This window comes from Anomaloglossus baeobatrachus, unplaced genomic scaffold, assembly GCF_048569485.1.
Source record: "Anomaloglossus baeobatrachus isolate aAnoBae1 unplaced genomic scaffold, aAnoBae1.hap1 Scaffold_3267, whole genome shotgun sequence".
Classification (NCBI taxonomy): domain Eukaryota; kingdom Metazoa; phylum Chordata; class Amphibia; order Anura; family Aromobatidae; genus Anomaloglossus; species Anomaloglossus baeobatrachus.
Window position 1 is genome coordinate 37,655 of NW_027442654.1, and position 18,019 is coordinate 55,673.

At 46.2% G+C, this 18,019-nt stretch overlaps 12 non-coding genes across 12 annotated transcripts; all 12 read right to left on the reverse strand.

Annotated features, from left to right (window-relative positions):
- Positions 1-348: 348 nt before the first annotated feature.
- LOC142270361 (U2 spliceosomal RNA) lies at positions 349-539 on the reverse strand. The gene has a single exon (XR_012735670.1). It is a non-coding gene; the product is annotated as a U2 spliceosomal RNA (small nuclear RNA).
- A 1,387-nt stretch (positions 540-1,926) lies between these two features.
- LOC142270362 (U2 spliceosomal RNA) lies at positions 1,927-2,117 on the reverse strand. Its single transcript, XR_012735671.1, has one exon. It is a non-coding gene; the product is annotated as a U2 spliceosomal RNA (small nuclear RNA).
- Positions 2,118-3,504: 1,387 nt separating this feature from the next.
- Positions 3,505-3,695, reverse strand: LOC142270364 (U2 spliceosomal RNA). The gene has a single exon (XR_012735673.1). It is a non-coding gene; the product is annotated as a U2 spliceosomal RNA (small nuclear RNA).
- Positions 3,696-5,082: 1,387 nt separating this feature from the next.
- On the reverse strand, positions 5,083-5,273 carry LOC142270365 (U2 spliceosomal RNA). Its single transcript, XR_012735674.1, has one exon. It is a non-coding gene; the product is annotated as a U2 spliceosomal RNA (small nuclear RNA).
- A 1,387-nt stretch (positions 5,274-6,660) lies between these two features.
- Positions 6,661-6,851, reverse strand: LOC142270366 (U2 spliceosomal RNA). Its single transcript, XR_012735675.1, has one exon. It is a non-coding gene; the product is annotated as a U2 spliceosomal RNA (small nuclear RNA).
- A 1,387-nt stretch (positions 6,852-8,238) lies between these two features.
- LOC142270367 (U2 spliceosomal RNA) lies at positions 8,239-8,429 on the reverse strand. The gene has a single exon (XR_012735676.1). It is a non-coding gene; the product is annotated as a U2 spliceosomal RNA (small nuclear RNA).
- Positions 8,430-9,816: 1,387 nt separating this feature from the next.
- Positions 9,817-10,007, reverse strand: LOC142270368 (U2 spliceosomal RNA). Its single transcript, XR_012735677.1, has one exon. It is a non-coding gene; the product is annotated as a U2 spliceosomal RNA (small nuclear RNA).
- Positions 10,008-11,394: 1,387 nt separating this feature from the next.
- On the reverse strand, positions 11,395-11,585 carry LOC142270369 (U2 spliceosomal RNA). Its single transcript, XR_012735678.1, has one exon. It is a non-coding gene; the product is annotated as a U2 spliceosomal RNA (small nuclear RNA).
- Positions 11,586-12,972: 1,387 nt separating this feature from the next.
- Positions 12,973-13,163, reverse strand: LOC142270370 (U2 spliceosomal RNA). The gene has a single exon (XR_012735679.1). It is a non-coding gene; the product is annotated as a U2 spliceosomal RNA (small nuclear RNA).
- Positions 13,164-14,550: 1,387 nt separating this feature from the next.
- Positions 14,551-14,741, reverse strand: LOC142270372 (U2 spliceosomal RNA). Its single transcript, XR_012735680.1, has one exon. It is a non-coding gene; the product is annotated as a U2 spliceosomal RNA (small nuclear RNA).
- Positions 14,742-16,128: 1,387 nt separating this feature from the next.
- LOC142270373 (U2 spliceosomal RNA) lies at positions 16,129-16,319 on the reverse strand. Its single transcript, XR_012735681.1, has one exon. It is a non-coding gene; the product is annotated as a U2 spliceosomal RNA (small nuclear RNA).
- Positions 16,320-17,706: 1,387 nt separating this feature from the next.
- Positions 17,707-17,897, reverse strand: LOC142270374 (U2 spliceosomal RNA). The gene has a single exon (XR_012735682.1). It is a non-coding gene; the product is annotated as a U2 spliceosomal RNA (small nuclear RNA).
- Between the last annotated feature and the right edge of the window lie 122 nt (positions 17,898-18,019).

Genomic DNA, 18,019 nt, shown 5'->3' on the forward strand with positions numbered 1-18,019 from the left:
ACCAGATGCCAATTCTAGATGTTATCACACCTGTGGTCACTGCAGCAGCAGGTGAATCCACTTTGTCCAAAAGGGATCTATTCCATTCAATTGCAAATGATCTAGATAAGACAGAGAACTGCAGCACGGGGACATAGCCGAGTTGGTCAGGTTGAGTGGTGATGAGTTTGCTATTTGGATGAATAAAGAAAGTCAAAAGTGTGAAAGATAAAAAACAAAAGGAGGAAGTGTGAAAAGTGAATGGGCCAAATTGAGGTGCATATGAAGACGTATGCTTTCTTCCAATTCATTAAATCGGGCTAATATGAATCAGGTGAATTGAGTTCTGCTTTTGGAAACTGGGTTAAGAAGGGGTGCACCGTTCCTGGAGGTACTGCAATACCAGGTCAATGCGTGGAGTGGACAGAGCAAGCTCTTTTTCCATCTCCCTGTTCTAAAAATCCATTTAATATATGGTCCCCAGATAGGGGACGTATCAGATATTAAACTGATAAGAACAGATACTACACTTGATCTTAGCCAAAAGGCCGAGAAGCGATAACCAGAATTGGTTTGGGCCTCGAGTGGCACCCTGGCCTATGCCGGACACATCTTAGGGAGAGAGAGCGAGAGGGAGACAAACCCACGCCTACACAAGACATTTTGTCACCCAAGCCAACCCTTGAAAAGGCTGCTTTGCAGAGCCAAAACAAGAAGAATGGTGCGTTTTGCAGCCGCCGCCCACTGCAATGAATCTGAATAACTCCTCCTTTAGGGCGCAAGCAACTCCCCTCCCCCTTGCAGTCTTTCCAATTCACGATACAAAAAGACGGACAGGACAGGTTGCCTGACTTTCCGTCACTGCCACCCTTTGCCATCCTTACCCGTAGAAAGCCCTTTCATCATCCCCAAACCCTAATCTTTTCCCTTTCCTTCCCAGCCCCCAAACCCTGCCCTCTGTACCTTTCTCACCACCCGCTTCCCTTCTCCTGTCATCCCCCTACCACCCGGGAAAAAAAGAGATTGCCCCCTCCTTCCACTAGCCCACCCTCCCACCCAAAGAACAACTTCTTCTGCGCAGCTTGTTTTCTAGGCAGCAGCGCTATTGTGATGTCATCGGGGGGCATTGTGACAAGCCGCCAGTGTTCCGTCTCTTCATGTTGTGCACAGTTCAAACGGAAAATACATCAACAGGCAGACTACAGAAAAGCTTACTATCAAAGGTTAGAGGGGGGCTTTCTCAGAGGGCTTTTTACAGTTTTTCTATTCCCAATTAGCCGTTTAAGTGTACTTATTGAAAGTAGTAATTCTTTCATAGGCCGCCCTTTCTTAGTATTTGACGTTCCTTATATTGCGGTATGAGGCTTCGCAGTAGGTTGCAAACATTCATCACCCATGACTGTCCCCAATTGAGCTCAGAAGCTCAATGTCTATCATGACCTCTCTTTTAGAATGTCCAAGAGCAAGCAAACTATTCCTCCAGGAGAGGGCGCCAACAGACTACTAAAGAGATCATCATTACTCAAAGAAAACCCCAAAAACCAATGCATGATAGGAATAAACAGGTAACTTTCTTTGGAGTGGAAGCGGAGAGATCGCACCAGATGCCAATTCTAGATGTTATCACACCTGTGGTCACTGCAGCAGCAGGTGAATCCACTTTGTCCAAAAGGGATCTATTCCATTCAATTGCAAATGATCTAGATAAGACAGAGAACTGCAGCACGGGGACATAGCCGAGTTGGTCAGGTTGAGTGGTGATGAGTTTGCTATTTGGATGAATAAAGAAAGTCAAAAGTGTGAAAGATAAAAAACAAAAGGAGGAAGTGTGAAAAGTGAATGGGCCAAATTGAGGTGCATATGAAGACGTATGCTTTCTTCCAATTCATTAAATCGGGCTAATATGAATCAGGTGAATTGAGTTCTGCTTTTGGAAACTGGGTTAAGAAGGGGTGCACCGTTCCTGGAGGTACTGCAATACCAGGTCAATGCGTGGAGTGGACAGAGCAAGCTCTTTTTCCATCTCCCTGTTCTAAAAATCCATTTAATATATGGTCCCCAGATAGGGGACGTATCAGATATTAAACTGATAAGAACAGATACTACACTTGATCTTAGCCAAAAGGCCGAGAAGCGATAACCAGAATTGGTTTGGGCCTCGAGTGGCACCCTGGCCTATGCCGGACACATCTTAGGGAGAGAGAGCGAGAGGGAGACAAACCCACGCCTACACAAGACATTTTGTCACCCAAGCCAACCCTTGAAAAGGCTGCTTTGCAGAGCCAAAACAAGAAGAATGGTGCGTTTTGCAGCCGCCGCCCACTGCAATGAATCTGAATAACTCCTCCTTTAGGGCGCAAGCAACTCCCCTCCCCCTTGCAGTCTTTCCAATTCACGATACAAAAAGACGGACAGGACAGGTTGCCTGACTTTCCGTCACTGCCACCCTTTGCCATCCTTACCCGTAGAAAGCCCTTTCATCATCCCCAAACCCTAATCTTTTCCCTTTCCTTCCCAGCCCCCAAACCCTGCCCTCTGTACCTTTCTCACCACCCGCTTCCCTTCTCCTGTCATCCCCCTACCACCCGGGAAAAAAAGAGATTGCCCCCTCCTTCCACTAGCCCACCCTCCCACCCAAAGAACAACTTCTTCTGCGCAGCTTGTTTTCTAGGCAGCAGCGCTATTGTGATGTCATCGGGGGGCATTGTGACAAGCCGCCAGTGTTCCGTCTCTTCATGTTGTGCACAGTTCAAACGGAAAATACATCAACAGGCAGACTACAGAAAAGCTTACTATCAAAGGTTAGAGGGGGGCTTTCTCAGAGGGCTTTTTACAGTTTTTCTATTCCCAATTAGCCGTTTAAGTGTACTTATTGAAAGTAGTAATTCTTTCATAGGCCGCCCTTTCTTAGTATTTGACGTTCCTTATATTGCGGTATGAGGCTTCGCAGTAGGTTGCAAACATTCATCACCCATGACTGTCCCCAATTGAGCTCAGAAGCTCAATGTCTATCATGACCTCTCTTTTAGAATGTCCAAGAGCAAGCAAACTATTCCTCCAGGAGAGGGCGCCAACAGACTACTAAAGAGATCATCATTACTCAAAGAAAACCCCAAAAACCAATGCATGATAGGAATAAACAGGTAACTTTCTTTGGAGTGGAAGCGGAGAGATCGCACCAGATGCCAATTCTAGATGTTATCACACCTGTGGTCACTGCAGCAGCAGGTGAATCCACTTTGTCCAAAAGGGATCTATTCCATTCAATTGCAAATGATCTAGATAAGACAGAGAACTGCAGCACGGGGACATAGCTGAGTTGGTCAGGTTGAGTGGTGATGAGTTTGCTATTTGGATGAATAAAGAAAGTCAAAAGTGTGAAAGATAAAAAACAAAAGGAGGAAGTGTGAAAAGTGAATGGGCCAAATTGAGGTGCATATGAAGACGTATGCTTTCTTCCAATTCATTAAATCGGGCTAATATGAATCAGGTGAATTGAGTTCTGCTTTTGGAAACTGGGTTAAGAAGGGGTGCACCGTTCCTGGAGGTACTGCAATACCAGGTCAATGCGTGGAGTGGACAGAGCAAGCTCTTTTTCCATCTCCCTGTTCTAAAAATCCATTTAATATATGGTCCCCAGATAGGGGACGTATCAGATATTAAACTGATAAGAACAGATACTACACTTGATCTTAGCCAAAAGGCCGAGAAGCGATAACCAGAATTGGTTTGGGCCTCGAGTGGCACCCTGGCCTATGCCGGACACATCTTAGGGAGAGAGAGCGAGAGGGAGACAAACCCACGCCTACACAAGACATTTTGTCACCCAAGCCAACCCTTGAAAAGGCTGCTTTGCAGAGCCAAAACAAGAAGAATGGTGCGTTTTGCAGCCGCCGCCCACTGCAATGAATCTGAATAACTCCTCCTTTAGGGCGCAAGCAACTCCCCTCCCCCTTGCAGTCTTTCCAATTCACGATACAAAAAGACGGACAGGACAGGTTGCCTGACTTTCCGTCACTGCCACCCTTTGCCATCCTTACCCGTAGAAAGCCCTTTCATCATCCCCAAACCCTAATCTTTTCCCTTTCCTTCCCAGCCCCCAAACCCTGCCCTCTGTACCTTTCTCACCACCCGCTTCCCTTCTCCTGTCATCCCCCTACCACCCGGGAAAAAAAGAGATTGCCCCCTCCTTCCACTAGCCCACCCTCCCACCCAAAGAACAACTTCTTCTGCGCAGCTTGTTTTCTAGGCAGCAGCGCTATTGTGATGTCATCGGGGGGCATTGTGACAAGCCGCCAGTGTTCCGTCTCTTCATGTTGTGCACAGTTCAAACGGAAAATACATCAACAGGCAGACTACAGAAAAGCTTACTATCAAAGGTTAGAGGGGGGCTTTCTCAGAGGGCTTTTTACAGTTTTTCTATTCCCAATTAGCCGTTTAAGTGTACTTATTGAAAGTAGTAATTCTTTCATAGGCCGCCCTTTCTTAGTATTTGACGTTCCTTATATTGCGGTATGAGGCTTCGCAGTAGGTTGCAAACATTCATCACCCATGACTGTCCCCAATTGAGCTCAGAAGCTCAATGTCTATCATGACCTCTCTTTTAGAATGTCCAAGAGCAAGCAAACTATTCCTCCAGGAGAGGGCGCCAACAGACTACTAAAGAGATCATCATTACTCAAAGAAAACCCCAAAAACCAATGCATGATAGGAATAAACAGGTAACTTTCTTTGGAGTGGAAGCGGAGAGATCGCACCAGATGCCAATTCTAGATGTTATCACACCTGTGGTCACTGCAGCAGCAGGTGAATCCACTTTGTCCAAAAGGGATCTATTCCATTCAATTGCAAATGATCTAGATAAGACAGAGAACTGCAGCACGGGGACATAGCCGAGTTGGTCAGGTTGAGTGGTGATGAGTTTGCTATTTGGATGAATAAAGAAAGTCAAAAGTGTGAAAGATAAAAAACAAAAGGAGGAAGTGTGAAAAGTGAATGGGCCAAATTGAGGTGCATATGAAGACGTATGCTTTCTTCCAATTCATTAAATCGGGCTAATATGAATCAGGTGAATTGAGTTCTGCTTTTGGAAACTGGGTTAAGAAGGGGTGCACCGTTCCTGGAGGTACTGCAATACCAGGTCAATGCGTGGAGTGGACAGAGCAAGCTCTTTTTCCATCTCCCTGTTCTAAAAATCCATTTAATATATGGTCCCCAGATAGGGGACGTATCAGATATTAAACTGATAAGAACAGATACTACACTTGATCTTAGCCAAAAGGCCGAGAAGCGATAACCAGAATTGGTTTGGGCCTCGAGTGGCACCCTGGCCTATGCCGGACACATCTTAGGGAGAGAGAGCGAGAGGGAGACAAACCCACGCCTACACAAGACATTTTGTCACCCAAGCCAACCCTTGAAAAGGCTGCTTTGCAGAGCCAAAACAAGAAGAATGGTGCGTTTTGCAGCCGCCGCCCACTGCAATGAATCTGAATAACTCCTCCTTTAGGGCGCAAGCAACTCCCCTCCCCCTTGCAGTCTTTCCAATTCACGATACAAAAAGACGGACAGGACAGGTTGCCTGACTTTCCGTCACTGCCACCCTTTGCCATCCTTACCCGTAGAAAGCCCTTTCATCATCCCCAAACCCTAATCTTTTCCCTTTCCTTCCCAGCCCCCAAACCCTGCCCTCTGTACCTTTCTCACCACCCGCTTCCCTTCTCCTGTCATCCCCCTACCACCCGGGAAAAAAAGAGATTGCCCCCTCCTTCCACTAGCCCACCCTCCCACCCAAAGAACAACTTCTTCTGCGCAGCTTGTTTTCTAGGCAGCAGCGCTATTGTGATGTCATCGGGGGGCATTGTGACAAGCCGCCAGTGTTCCGTCTCTTCATGTTGTGCACAGTTCAAACGGAAAATACATCAACAGGCAGACTACAGAAAAGCTTACTATCAAAGGTTAGAGGGGGGCTTTCTCAGAGGGCTTTTTACAGTTTTTCTATTCCCAATTAGCCGTTTAAGTGTACTTATTGAAAGTAGTAATTCTTTCATAGGCCGCCCTTTCTTAGTATTTGACGTTCCTTATATTGCGGTATGAGGCTTCGCAGTAGGTTGCAAACATTCATCACCCATGACTGTCCCCAATTGAGCTCAGAAGCTCAATGTCTATCATGACCTCTCTTTTAGAATGTCCAAGAGCAAGCAAACTATTCCTCCAGGAGAGGGCGCCAACAGACTACTAAAGAGATCATCATTACTCAAAGAAAACCCCAAAAACCAATGCATGATAGGAATAAACAGGTAACTTTCTTTGGAGTGGAAGCGGAGAGATCGCACCAGATGCCAATTCTAGATGTTATCACACCTGTGGTCACTGCAGCAGCAGGTGAATCCACTTTGTCCAAAAGGGATCTATTCCATTCAATTGCAAATGATCTAGATAAGACAGAGAACTGCAGCACGGGGACATAGCCGAGTTGGTCAGGTTGAGTGGTGATGAGTTTGCTATTTGGATGAATAAAGAAAGTCAAAAGTGTGAAAGATAAAAAACAAAAGGAGGAAGTGTGAAAAGTGAATGGGCCAAATTGAGGTGCATATGAAGACGTATGCTTTCTTCCAATTCATTAAATCGGGCTAATATGAATCAGGTGAATTGAGTTCTGCTTTTGGAAACTGGGTTAAGAAGGGGTGCACCGTTCCTGGAGGTACTGCAATACCAGGTCAATGCGTGGAGTGGACAGAGCAAGCTCTTTTTCCATCTCCCTGTTCTAAAAATCCATTTAATATATGGTCCCCAGATAGGGGACGTATCAGATATTAAACTGATAAGAACAGATACTACACTTGATCTTAGCCAAAAGGCCGAGAAGCGATAACCAGAATTGGTTTGGGCCTCGAGTGGCACCCTGGCCTATGCCGGACACATCTTAGGGAGAGAGAGCGAGAGGGAGACAAACCCACGCCTACACAAGACATTTTGTCACCCAAGCCAACCCTTGAAAAGGCTGCTTTGCAGAGCCAAAACAAGAAGAATGGTGCGTTTTGCAGCCGCCGCCCACTGCAATGAATCTGAATAACTCCTCCTTTAGGGCGCAAGCAACTCCCCTCCCCCTTGCAGTCTTTCCAATTCACGATACAAAAAGACGGACAGGACAGGTTGCCTGACTTTCCGTCACTGCCACCCTTTGCCATCCTTACCCGTAGAAAGCCCTTTCATCATCCCCAAACCCTAATCTTTTCCCTTTCCTTCCCAGCCCCCAAACCCTGCCCTCTGTACCTTTCTCACCACCCGCTTCCCTTCTCCTGTCATCCCCCTACCACCCGGGAAAAAAAGAGATTGCCCCCTCCTTCCACTAGCCCACCCTCCCACCCAAAGAACAACTTCTTCTGCGCAGCTTGTTTTCTAGGCAGCAGCGCTATTGTGATGTCATCGGGGGGCATTGTGACAAGCCGCCAGTGTTCCGTCTCTTCATGTTGTGCACAGTTCAAACGGAAAATACATCAACAGGCAGACTACAGAAAAGCTTACTATCAAAGGTTAGAGGGGGGCTTTCTCAGAGGGCTTTTTACAGTTTTTCTATTCCCAATTAGCCGTTTAAGTGTACTTATTGAAAGTAGTAATTCTTTCATAGGCCGCCCTTTCTTAGTATTTGACGTTCCTTATATTGCGGTATGAGGCTTTGCAGTAGGTTGCAAACATTCATCACCCATGACTGTCCCCAATTGAGCTCAGAAGCTCAATGTCTATCATGACCTCTCTTTTAGAATGTCCAAGAGCAAGCAAACTATTCCTCCAGGAGAGGGCGCCAACAGACTACTAAAGAGATCATCATTACTCAAAGAAAACCCCAAAAACCAATGCATGATAGGAATAAACAGGTAACTTTCTTTGGAGTGGAAGCGGAGAGATCGCACCAGATGCCAATTCTAGATGTTATCACACCTGTGGTCACTGCAGCAGCAGGTGAATCCACTTTGTCCAAAAGGGATCTATTCCATTCAATTGCAAATGATCTAGATAAGACAGAGAACTGCAGCACGGGGACATAGCCGAGTTGGTCAGGTTGAGTGGTGATGAGTTTGCTATTTGGATGAATAAAGAAAGTCAAAAGTGTGAAAGATAAAAAACAAAAGGAGGAAGTGTGAAAAGTGAATGGGCCAAATTGAGGTGCATATGAAGACGTATGCTTTCTTCCAATTCATTAAATCGGGCTAATATGAATCAGGTGAATTGAGTTCTGCTTTTGGAAACTGGGTTAAGAAGGGGTGCACCGTTCCTGGAGGTACTGCAATACCAGGTCAATGCGTGGAGTGGACAGAGCAAGCTCTTTTTCCATCTCCCTGTTCTAAAAATCCATTTAATATATGGTCCCCAGATAGGGGACGTATCAGATATTAAACTGATAAGAACAGATACTACACTTGATCTTAGCCAAAAGGCCGAGAAGCGATAACCAGAATTGGTTTGGGCCTCGAGTGGCACCCTGGCCTATGCCGGACACATCTTAGGGAGAGAGAGCGAGAGGGAGACAAACCCACGCCTACACAAGACATTTTGTCACCCAAGCCAACCCTTGAAAAGGCTGCTTTGCAGAGCCAAAACAAGAAGAATGGTGCGTTTTGCAGCCGCCGCCCACTGCAATGAATCTGAATAACTCCTCCTTTAGGGCGCAAGCAACTCCCCTCCCCCTTGCAGTCTTTCCAATTCACGATACAAAAAGACGGACAGGACAGGTTGCCTGACTTTCCGTCACTGCCACCCTTTGCCATCCTTACCCGTAGAAAGCCCTTTCATCATCCCCAAACCCTAATCTTTTCCCTTTCCTTCCCAGCCCCCAAACCCTGCCCTCTGTACCTTTCTCACCACCCGCTTCCCTTCTCCTGTCATCCCCCTACCACCCGGGAAAAAAAGAGATTGCCCCCTCCTTCCACTAGCCCACCCTCCCACCCAAAGAACAACTTCTTCTGCGCAGCTTGTTTTCTAGGCAGCAGCGCTATTGTGATGTCATCGGGGGGCATTGTGACAAGCCGCCAGTGTTCCGTCTCTTCATGTTGTGCACAGTTCAAACGGAAAATACATCAACAGGCAGACTACAGAAAAGCTTACTATCAAAGGTTAGAGGGGGGCTTTCTCAGAGGGCTTTTTACAGTTTTTCTATTCCCAATTAGCCGTTTAAGTGTACTTATTGAAAGTAGTAATTCTTTCATAGGCCGCCCTTTCTTAGTATTTGACGTTCCTTATATTGCGGTATGAGGCTTCGCAGTAGGTTGCAAACATTCATCACCCATGACTGTCCCCAATTGAGCTCAGAAGCTCAATGTCTATCATGACCTCTCTTTTAGAATGTCCAAGAGCAAGCAAACTATTCCTCCAGGAGAGGGCGCCAACAGACTACTAAAGAGATCATCATTACTCAAAGAAAACCCCAAAAACCAATGCATGATAGGAATAAACAGGTAACTTTCTTTGGAGTGGAAGCGGAGAGATCGCACCAGATGCCAATTCTAGATGTTATCACACCTGTGGTCACTGCAGCAGCAGGTGAATCCACTTTGTCCAAAAGGGATCTATTCCATTCAATTGCAAATGATCTAGATAAGACAGAGAACTGCAGCACGGGGACATAGCCGAGTTGGTCAGGTTGAGTGGTGATGAGTTTGCTATTTGGATGAATAAAGAAAGTCAAAAGTGTGAAAGATAAAAAACAAAAGGAGGAAGTGTGAAAAGTGAATGGGCCAAATTGAGGTGCATATGAAGACGTATGCTTTCTTCCAATTCATTAAATCGGGCTAATATGAATCAGGTGAATTGAGTTCTGCTTTTGGAAACTGGGTTAAGAAGGGGTGCACCGTTCCTGGAGGTACTGCAATACCAGGTCAATGCGTGGAGTGGACAGAGCAAGCTCTTTTTCCATCTCCCTGTTCTAAAAATCCATTTAATATATGGTCCCCAGATAGGGGACGTATCAGATATTAAACTGATAAGAACAGATACTACACTTGATCTTAGCCAAAAGGCCGAGAAGCGATAACCAGAATTGGTTTGGGCCTCGAGTGGCACCCTGGCCTATGCCGGACACATCTTAGGGAGAGAGAGCGAGAGGGAGACAAACCCACGCCTACACAAGACATTTTGTCACCCAAGCCAACCCTTGAAAAGGCTGCTTTGCAGAGCCAAAACAAGAAGAATGGTGCGTTTTGCAGCCGCCGCCCACTGCAATGAATCTGAATAACTCCTCCTTTAGGGCGCAAGCAACTCCCCTCCCCCTTGCAGTCTTTCCAATTCACGATACAAAAAGACGGACAGGACAGGTTGCCTGACTTTCCGTCACTGCCACCCTTTGCCATCCTTACCCGTAGAAAGCCCTTTCATCATCCCCAAACCCTAATCTTTTCCCTTTCCTTCCCAGCCCCCAAACCCTGCCCTCTGTACCTTTCTCACCACCCGCTTCCCTTCTCCTGTCATCCCCCTACCACCCGGGAAAAAAAGAGATTGCCCCCTCCTTCCACTAGCCCACCCTCCCACCCAAAGAACAACTTCTTCTGCGCAGCTTGTTTTCTAGGCAGCAGCGCTATTGTGATGTCATCGGGGGGCATTGTGACAAGCCGCCAGTGTTCCGTCTCTTCATGTTGTGCACAGTTCAAACGGAAAATACATCAACAGGCAGACTACAGAAAAGCTTACTATCAAAGGTTAGAGGGGGGCTTTCTCAGAGGGCTTTTTACAGTTTTTCTATTCCCAATTAGCCGTTTAAGTGTACTTATTGAAAGTAGTAATTCTTTCATAGGCCGCCCTTTCTTAGTATTTGACGTTCCTTATATTGCGGTATGAGGCTTCGCAGTAGGTTGCAAACATTCATCACCCATGACTGTCCCCAATTGAGCTCAGAAGCTCAATGTCTATCATGACCTCTCTTTTAGAATGTCCAAGAGCAAGCAAACTATTCCTCCAGGAGAGGGCGCCAACAGACTACTAAAGAGATCATCATTACTCAAAGAAAACCCCAAAAACCAATGCATGATAGGAATAAACAGGTAACTTTCTTTGGAGTGGAAGCGGAGAGATCGCACCAGATGCCAATTCTAGATGTTATCACACCTGTGGTCACTGCAGCAGCAGGTGAATCCACTTTGTCCAAAAGGGATCTATTCCATTCAATTGCAAATGATCTAGATAAGACAGAGAACTGCAGCACGGGGACATAGCCGAGTTGGTCAGGTTGAGTGGTGATGAGTTTGCTATTTGGATGAATAAAGAAAGTCAAAAGTGTGAAAGATAAAAAACAAAAGGAGGAAGTGTGAAAAGTGAATGGGCCAAATTGAGGTGCATATGAAGACGTATGCTTTCTTCCAATTCATTAAATCGGGCTAATATGAATCAGGTGAATTGAGTTCTGCTTTTGGAAACTGGGTTAAGAAGGGGTGCACCGTTCCTGGAGGTACTGCAATACCAGGTCAATGCGTGGAGTGGACAGAGCAAGCTCTTTTTCCATCTCCCTGTTCTAAAAATCCATTTAATATATGGTCCCCAGATAGGGGACGTATCAGATATTAAACTGATAAGAACAGATACTACACTTGATCTTAGCCAAAAGGCCGAGAAGCGATAACCAGAATTGGTTTGGGCCTCGAGTGGCACCCTGGCCTATGCCGGACACATCTTAGGGAGAGAGAGCGAGAGGGAGACAAACCCACGCCTACACAAGACATTTTGTCACCCAAGCCAACCCTTGAAAAGGCTGCTTTGCAGAGCCAAAACAAGAAGAATGGTGCGTTTTGCAGCCGCCGCCCACTGCAATGAATCTGAATAACTCCTCCTTTAGGGCGCAAGCAACTCCCCTCCCCCTTGCAGTCTTTCCAATTCACGATACAAAAAGACGGACAGGACAGGTTGCCTGACTTTCCGTCACTGCCACCCTTTGCCATCCTTACCCGTAGAAAGCCCTTTCATCATCCCCAAACCCTAATCTTTTCCCTTTCCTTCCCAGCCCCCAAACCCTGCCCTCTGTACCTTTCTCACCACCCGCTTCCCTTCTCCTGTCATCCCCCTACCACCCGGGAAAAAAAGAGATTGCCCCCTCCTTCCACTAGCCCACCCTCCCACCCAAAGAACAACTTCTTCTGCGCAGCTTGTTTTCTAGGCAGCAGCGCTATTGTGATGTCATCGGGGGGCATTGTGACAAGCCGCCAGTGTTCCGTCTCTTCATGTTGTGCACAGTTCAAACGGAAAATACATCAACAGGCAGACTACAGAAAAGCTTACTATCAAAGGTTAGAGGGGGGCTTTCTCAGAGGGCTTTTTACAGTTTTTCTATTCCCAATTAGCCGTTTAAGTGTACTTATTGAAAGTAGTAATTCTTTCATAGGCCGCCCTTTCTTAGTATTTGACGTTCCTTATATTGCGGTATGAGGCTTCGCAGTAGGTTGCAAACATTCATCACCCATGACTGTCCCCAATTGAGCTCAGAAGCTCAATGTCTATCATGACCTCTCTTTTAGAATGTCCAAGAGCAAGCAAACTATTCCTCCAGGAGAGGGCGCCAACAGACTACTAAAGAGATCATCATTACTCAAAGAAAACCCCAAAAACCAATGCATGATAGGAATAAACAGGTAACTTTCTTTGGAGTGGAAGCGGAGAGATCGCACCAGATGCCAATTCTAGATGTTATCACACCTGTGGTCACTGCAGCAGCAGGTGAATCCACTTTGTCCAAAAGGGATCTATTCCATTCAATTGCAAATGATCTAGATAAGACAGAGAACTGCAGCACGGGGACATAGCCGAGTTGGTCAGGTTGAGTGGTGATGAGTTTGCTATTTGGATGAATAAAGAAAGTCAAAAGTGTGAAAGATAAAAAACAAAAGGAGGAAGTGTGAAAAGTGAATGGGCCAAATTGAGGTGCATATGAAGACGTATGCTTTCTTCCAATTCATTAAATCGGGCTAATATGAATCAGGTGAATTGAGTTCTGCTTTTGGAAACTGGGTTAAGAAGGGGTGCACCGTTCCTGGAGGTACTGCAATACCAGGTCAATGCGTGGAGTGGACAGAGCAAGCTCTTTTTCCATCTCCCTGTTCTAAAAATCCATTTAATATATGGTCCCCAGATAGGGGACGTATCAGATATTAAACTGATAAGAACAGATACTACACTTGATCTTAGCCAAAAGGCCGAGAAGCGATAACCAGAATTGGTTTGGGCCTCGAGTGGCACCCTGGCCTATGCCGGACACATCTTAGGGAGAGAGAGCGAGAGGGAGACAAACCCACGCCTACACAAGACATTTTGTCACCCAAGCCAACCCTTGAAAAGGCTGCTTTGCAGAGCCAAAACAAGAAGAATGGTGCGTTTTGCAGCCGCCGCCCACTGCAATGAATCTGAATAACTCCTCCTTTAGGGCGCAAGCAACTCCCCTCCCCCTTGCAGTCTTTCCAATTCACGATACAAAAAGACGGACAGGACAGGTTGCCTGACTTTCCGTCACTGCCACCCTTTGCCATCCTTACCCGTAGAAAGCCCTTTCATCATCCCCAAACCCTAATCTTTTCCCTTTCCTTCCCAGCCCCCAAACCCTGCCCTCTGTACCTTTCTCACCACCCGCTTCCCTTCTCCTGTCATCCCCCTACCACCCGGGAAAAAAAGAGATTGCCCCCTCCTTCCACTAGCCCACCCTCCCACCCAAAGAACAACTTCTTCTGCGCAGCTTGTTTTCTAGGCAGCAGCGCTATTGTGATGTCATCGGGGGGCATTGTGACAAGCCGCCAGTGTTCCGTCTCTTCATGTTGTGCACAGTTCAAACGGAAAATACATCAACAGGCAGACTACAGAAAAGCTTACTATCAAAGGTTAGAGGGGGGCTTTCTCAGAGGGCTTTTTACAGTTTTTCTATTCCCAATTAGCCGTTTAAGTGTACTTATTGAAAGTAGTAATTCTTTCATAGGCCGCCCTTTCTTAGTATTTGACGTTCCTTATATTGCGGTATGAGGCTTCGCAGTAGGTTGCAAACATTCATCACCCATGACTGTCCCCAATTGAGCTCAGAAGCTCAATGTCTATCATGACCTCTCTTTTAGAATGTCCAAGAGCAAGCAAACTATTCCTCCAGGAGAGGGCGCCAACAGACTACTAAAGAGATCATCATTACTCAAAGAAAACCCCAAAAACCAATGCATGATAGGAATAAACAGGTAACTTTCTTTGGAGTGGAAGCGGAGAGATCGCACCAGATGCCAATTCTAGATGTTATCACACCTGTGGTCACTGCAGCAGCAGGTGAATCCACTTTGTCCAAAAGGGATCTATTCCATTCAATTGCAAATGATCTAGATAAGACAGAGAACTGCAGCACGGGGACATAGCCGAGTTGGTCAGGTTGAGTGGTGATGAGTTTGCTATTTGGATGAATAAAGAAAGTCAAAAGTGTGAAAGATAAAAAACAAAAGGAGGAAGTGTGAAAAGTGAATGGGCCAAATTGAGGTGCATATGAAGACGTATGCTTTCTTCCAATTCATTAAATCGGGCTAATATGAATCAGGTGAATTGAGTTCTGCTTTTGGAAACTGGGTTAAGAAGGGGTGCACCGTTCCTGGAGGTACTGCAATACCAGGTCAATGCGTGGAGTGGACAGAGCAAGCTCTTTTTCCATCTCCCTGTTCTAAAAATCCATTTAATATATGGTCCCCAGATAGGGGACGTATCAGATATTAAACTGATAAGAACAGATACTACACTTGATCTTAGCCAAAAGGCCGAGAAGCGATAACCAGAATTGGTTTGGGCCTCGAGTGGCACCCTGGCCTATGCCGGACACATCTTAGGGAGAGAGAGCGAGAGGGAGACAAACCCACGCCTACACAAGACATTTTGTCACCCAAGCCAACCCTTGAAAAGGCTGCTTTGCAGAGCCAAAACAAGAAGAATGGTGCGTTTTGCAGCCGCCGCCCACTGCAATGAATCTGAATAACTCCTCCTTTAGGGCGCAAGCAACTCCCCTCCCCCTTGCAGTCTTTCCAATTCACGATACAAAAAGACGGACAGGACAGGTTGCCTGACTTTCCGTCACTGCCACCCTTTGCCATCCTTACCCGTAGAAAGCCCTTTCATCATCCCCAAACCCTAATCTTTTCCCTTTCCTTCCCAGCCCCCAAACCCTGCCCTCTGTACCTTTCTCACCACCCGCTTCCCTTCTCCTGTCATCCCCCTACCACCCGGGAAAAAAAGAGATTGCCCCCTCCTTCCACTAGCCCACCCTCCCACCCAAAGAACAACTTCTTCTGCGCAGCTTGTTTTCTAGGCAGCAGCGCTATTGTGATGTCATCGGGGGGCATTGTGACAAGCCGCCAGTGTTCCGTCTCTTCATGTTGTGCACAGTTCAAACGGAAAATACATCAACAGGCAGACTACAGAAAAGCTTACTATCAAAGGTTAGAGGGGGGCTTTCTCAGAGGGCTTTTTACAGTTTTTCTATTCCCAATTAGCCGTTTAAGTGTACTTATTGAAAGTAGTAATTCTTTCATAGGCCGCCCTTTCTTAGTATTTGACGTTCCTTATATTGCGGTATGAGGCTTCGCAGTAGGTTGCAAACATTCATCACCCATGACTGTCCCCAATTGAGCTCAGAAGCTCAATGTCTATCATGACCTCTCTTTTAGAATGTCCAAGAGCAAGCAAACTATTCCTCCAGGAGAGGGCGCCAACAGACTACTAAAGAGATCATCATTACTCAAAGAAAACCCCAAAAACCAATGCATGATAGGAATAAACAGGTAACTTTCTTTGGAGTGGAAGCGGAGAGATCGCACCAGATGCCAATTCTAGATGTTATCACACCTGTGGTCACTGCAGCAGCAGGTGAATCCACTTTGTCCAAAAGGGATCTATTCCATTCAATTGCAAATGATCTAGATAAGACAGAGAACTGCAGCACGGGGACATAGCCGAGTTGGTCAGGTTGAGTGGTGATGAGTTTGCTATTTGGATGAATAAAGAAAGTCAAAAGTGTGAAAGATAAAAAACAAAAGGAGGAAGTGTGAAAAGTGAATGGGCCAAATTGAGGTGCATATGAAGACGTATGCTTTCTTCCAATTCATTAAATCGGGCTAATATGAATCAGGTGAATTGAGTTCTGCTTTTGGAAACTGGGTTAAGAAGGGGTGCACCGTTCCTGGAGGTACTGCAATACCAGGTCAATGCGTGGAGTGGACAGAGCAAGCTCTTTTTCCATCTCCCTGTTCTAAAAATCCATTTAATATATGGTCCCCAGATAGGGGACGTATCAGATATTAAACTGATAAGAACAGATACTACACTTGATCTTAGCCAAAAGGCCGAGAAGCGATAACCAGAATTGGTTTGGGCCTCGAGTGGCACCCTGGCCTATGCCGGACACATCTTAGGGAGAGAGAGCGAGAGGGAGACAAACCCACGCCTACACAAGACATTTTGTCACCCAAGCGAACCCTTGAAAAGGCTGCTTTGCAGAGCCAAAACAAGAAGAATGGTGCGTTTTGCAGCCGCCGCCCACTGCAATGAATCTGAATAACTCCTCCTTTAGGGCGCAAGCAACTCCCCTCCCCCTTGCAGTCTTTCCAATTCACGATACAAAAAGACGGACAGGACAGGTTGCCTGACTTTCCGTCACTGCCACCCTTTGCCATCCTTACCCGTAGAAAGCCCTTTCATCATCCCCAAACCCTAATCTTTTCCCTTTCCTTCCCAGCCCCCAAACCCTGCCCTCTGTACCTTTCTCACCACCCGCTTCCCTTCTCCTGTCATCCCCCTACCACCCGGGAAAAAAAGAGATTGCCCCCTCCTTCCACTAGCCCACCCTCCCACCCAAAGAACAACTTCTTCTGCGCAGCTTGTTTTCTAGGCAGCAGCGCTATTGTGATGTCATCGGGGGGCATTGTGACAAGCCGCCAGTGTTCCGTCTCTTCATGTTGTGCACAGTTCAAACGGAAAATACATCAACAGGCAGACTACAGAAAAGCTTACTATCAAAGGTTAGAGGGGGGCTTTCTCAGAGGGCTTTTTACAGTTTTTCTATTCCCAATTAGCCGTTTAAGTGTACTTATTGAAAGTAGTAATTCTTTCATAGGCCGCCCTTTCTTAGTATTTGACGTTCCTTATATTGCGGTATGAGGCTTCGCAGTAGGTTGCAAACATTCATCACCCATGACTGTCCCCAATTGAGCTCAGAAGCTCAATGTCTATCATGACCTCTCTTTTAGAATGTCCAAGAGCAAGCAAACTATTCCTCCAGGAGAGGGCGCCAACAGACTACTAAAGAGATCATCATTACTCAAAGAAAACCCCAAAAACCAATGCATGATAGGAATAAACAGGTAACTTTCTTTGGAGTGGAAGCGGAGAGATCGCACCAGATGCCAATTCTAGATGTTATCACACCTGTGGTCACTGCAGCAGCAGGTGAATCCACTTTGTCCAAAAGGGATCTATTCCATTCAATTGCAAATGATCTAGATAAGACAGAGAACTGCAGCACGGGGACATAGCCGAGTTGGTCAGGTTGAGTGGTGATGAGTTTGCTATTTGGATGAATAAAGAAAGTCAAAAGTGTGAAAGATAAAAAACAAAAGGAGGAAGTGTGAAAAGTGAATGGGCCAAATTGAGGTGCATATGAAGACGTATGCTTTCTTCCAATTCATTAAATCGGGCTAATATGAATCAGGTGAATTGAGTTCTGCTTTTGGAAACTGGGTTAAGAAGGGGTGCACCGTTCCTGGAGGTACTGCAATACCAGGTCAATGCGTGGAGTGGACAGAGCAAGCTCTTTTTCCATCTCCCTGTTCTAAAAATCCATTTAATATATGGTCCCCAGATAGGGGACGTATCAGATATTAAACTGATAAGAACAGATACTACACTTGATCTTAGCCAAAAGGCCGAGAAGCGATAACCAGAATTGGTTTGGGCCTCGAGTGGCACCCTGGCCTATGCCGGACACATCTTAGGGAGAGAGAGCGAGAGGGAGACAAACCCACGCCTACACAAGACATTTTGTCACCCAAGCCAACCC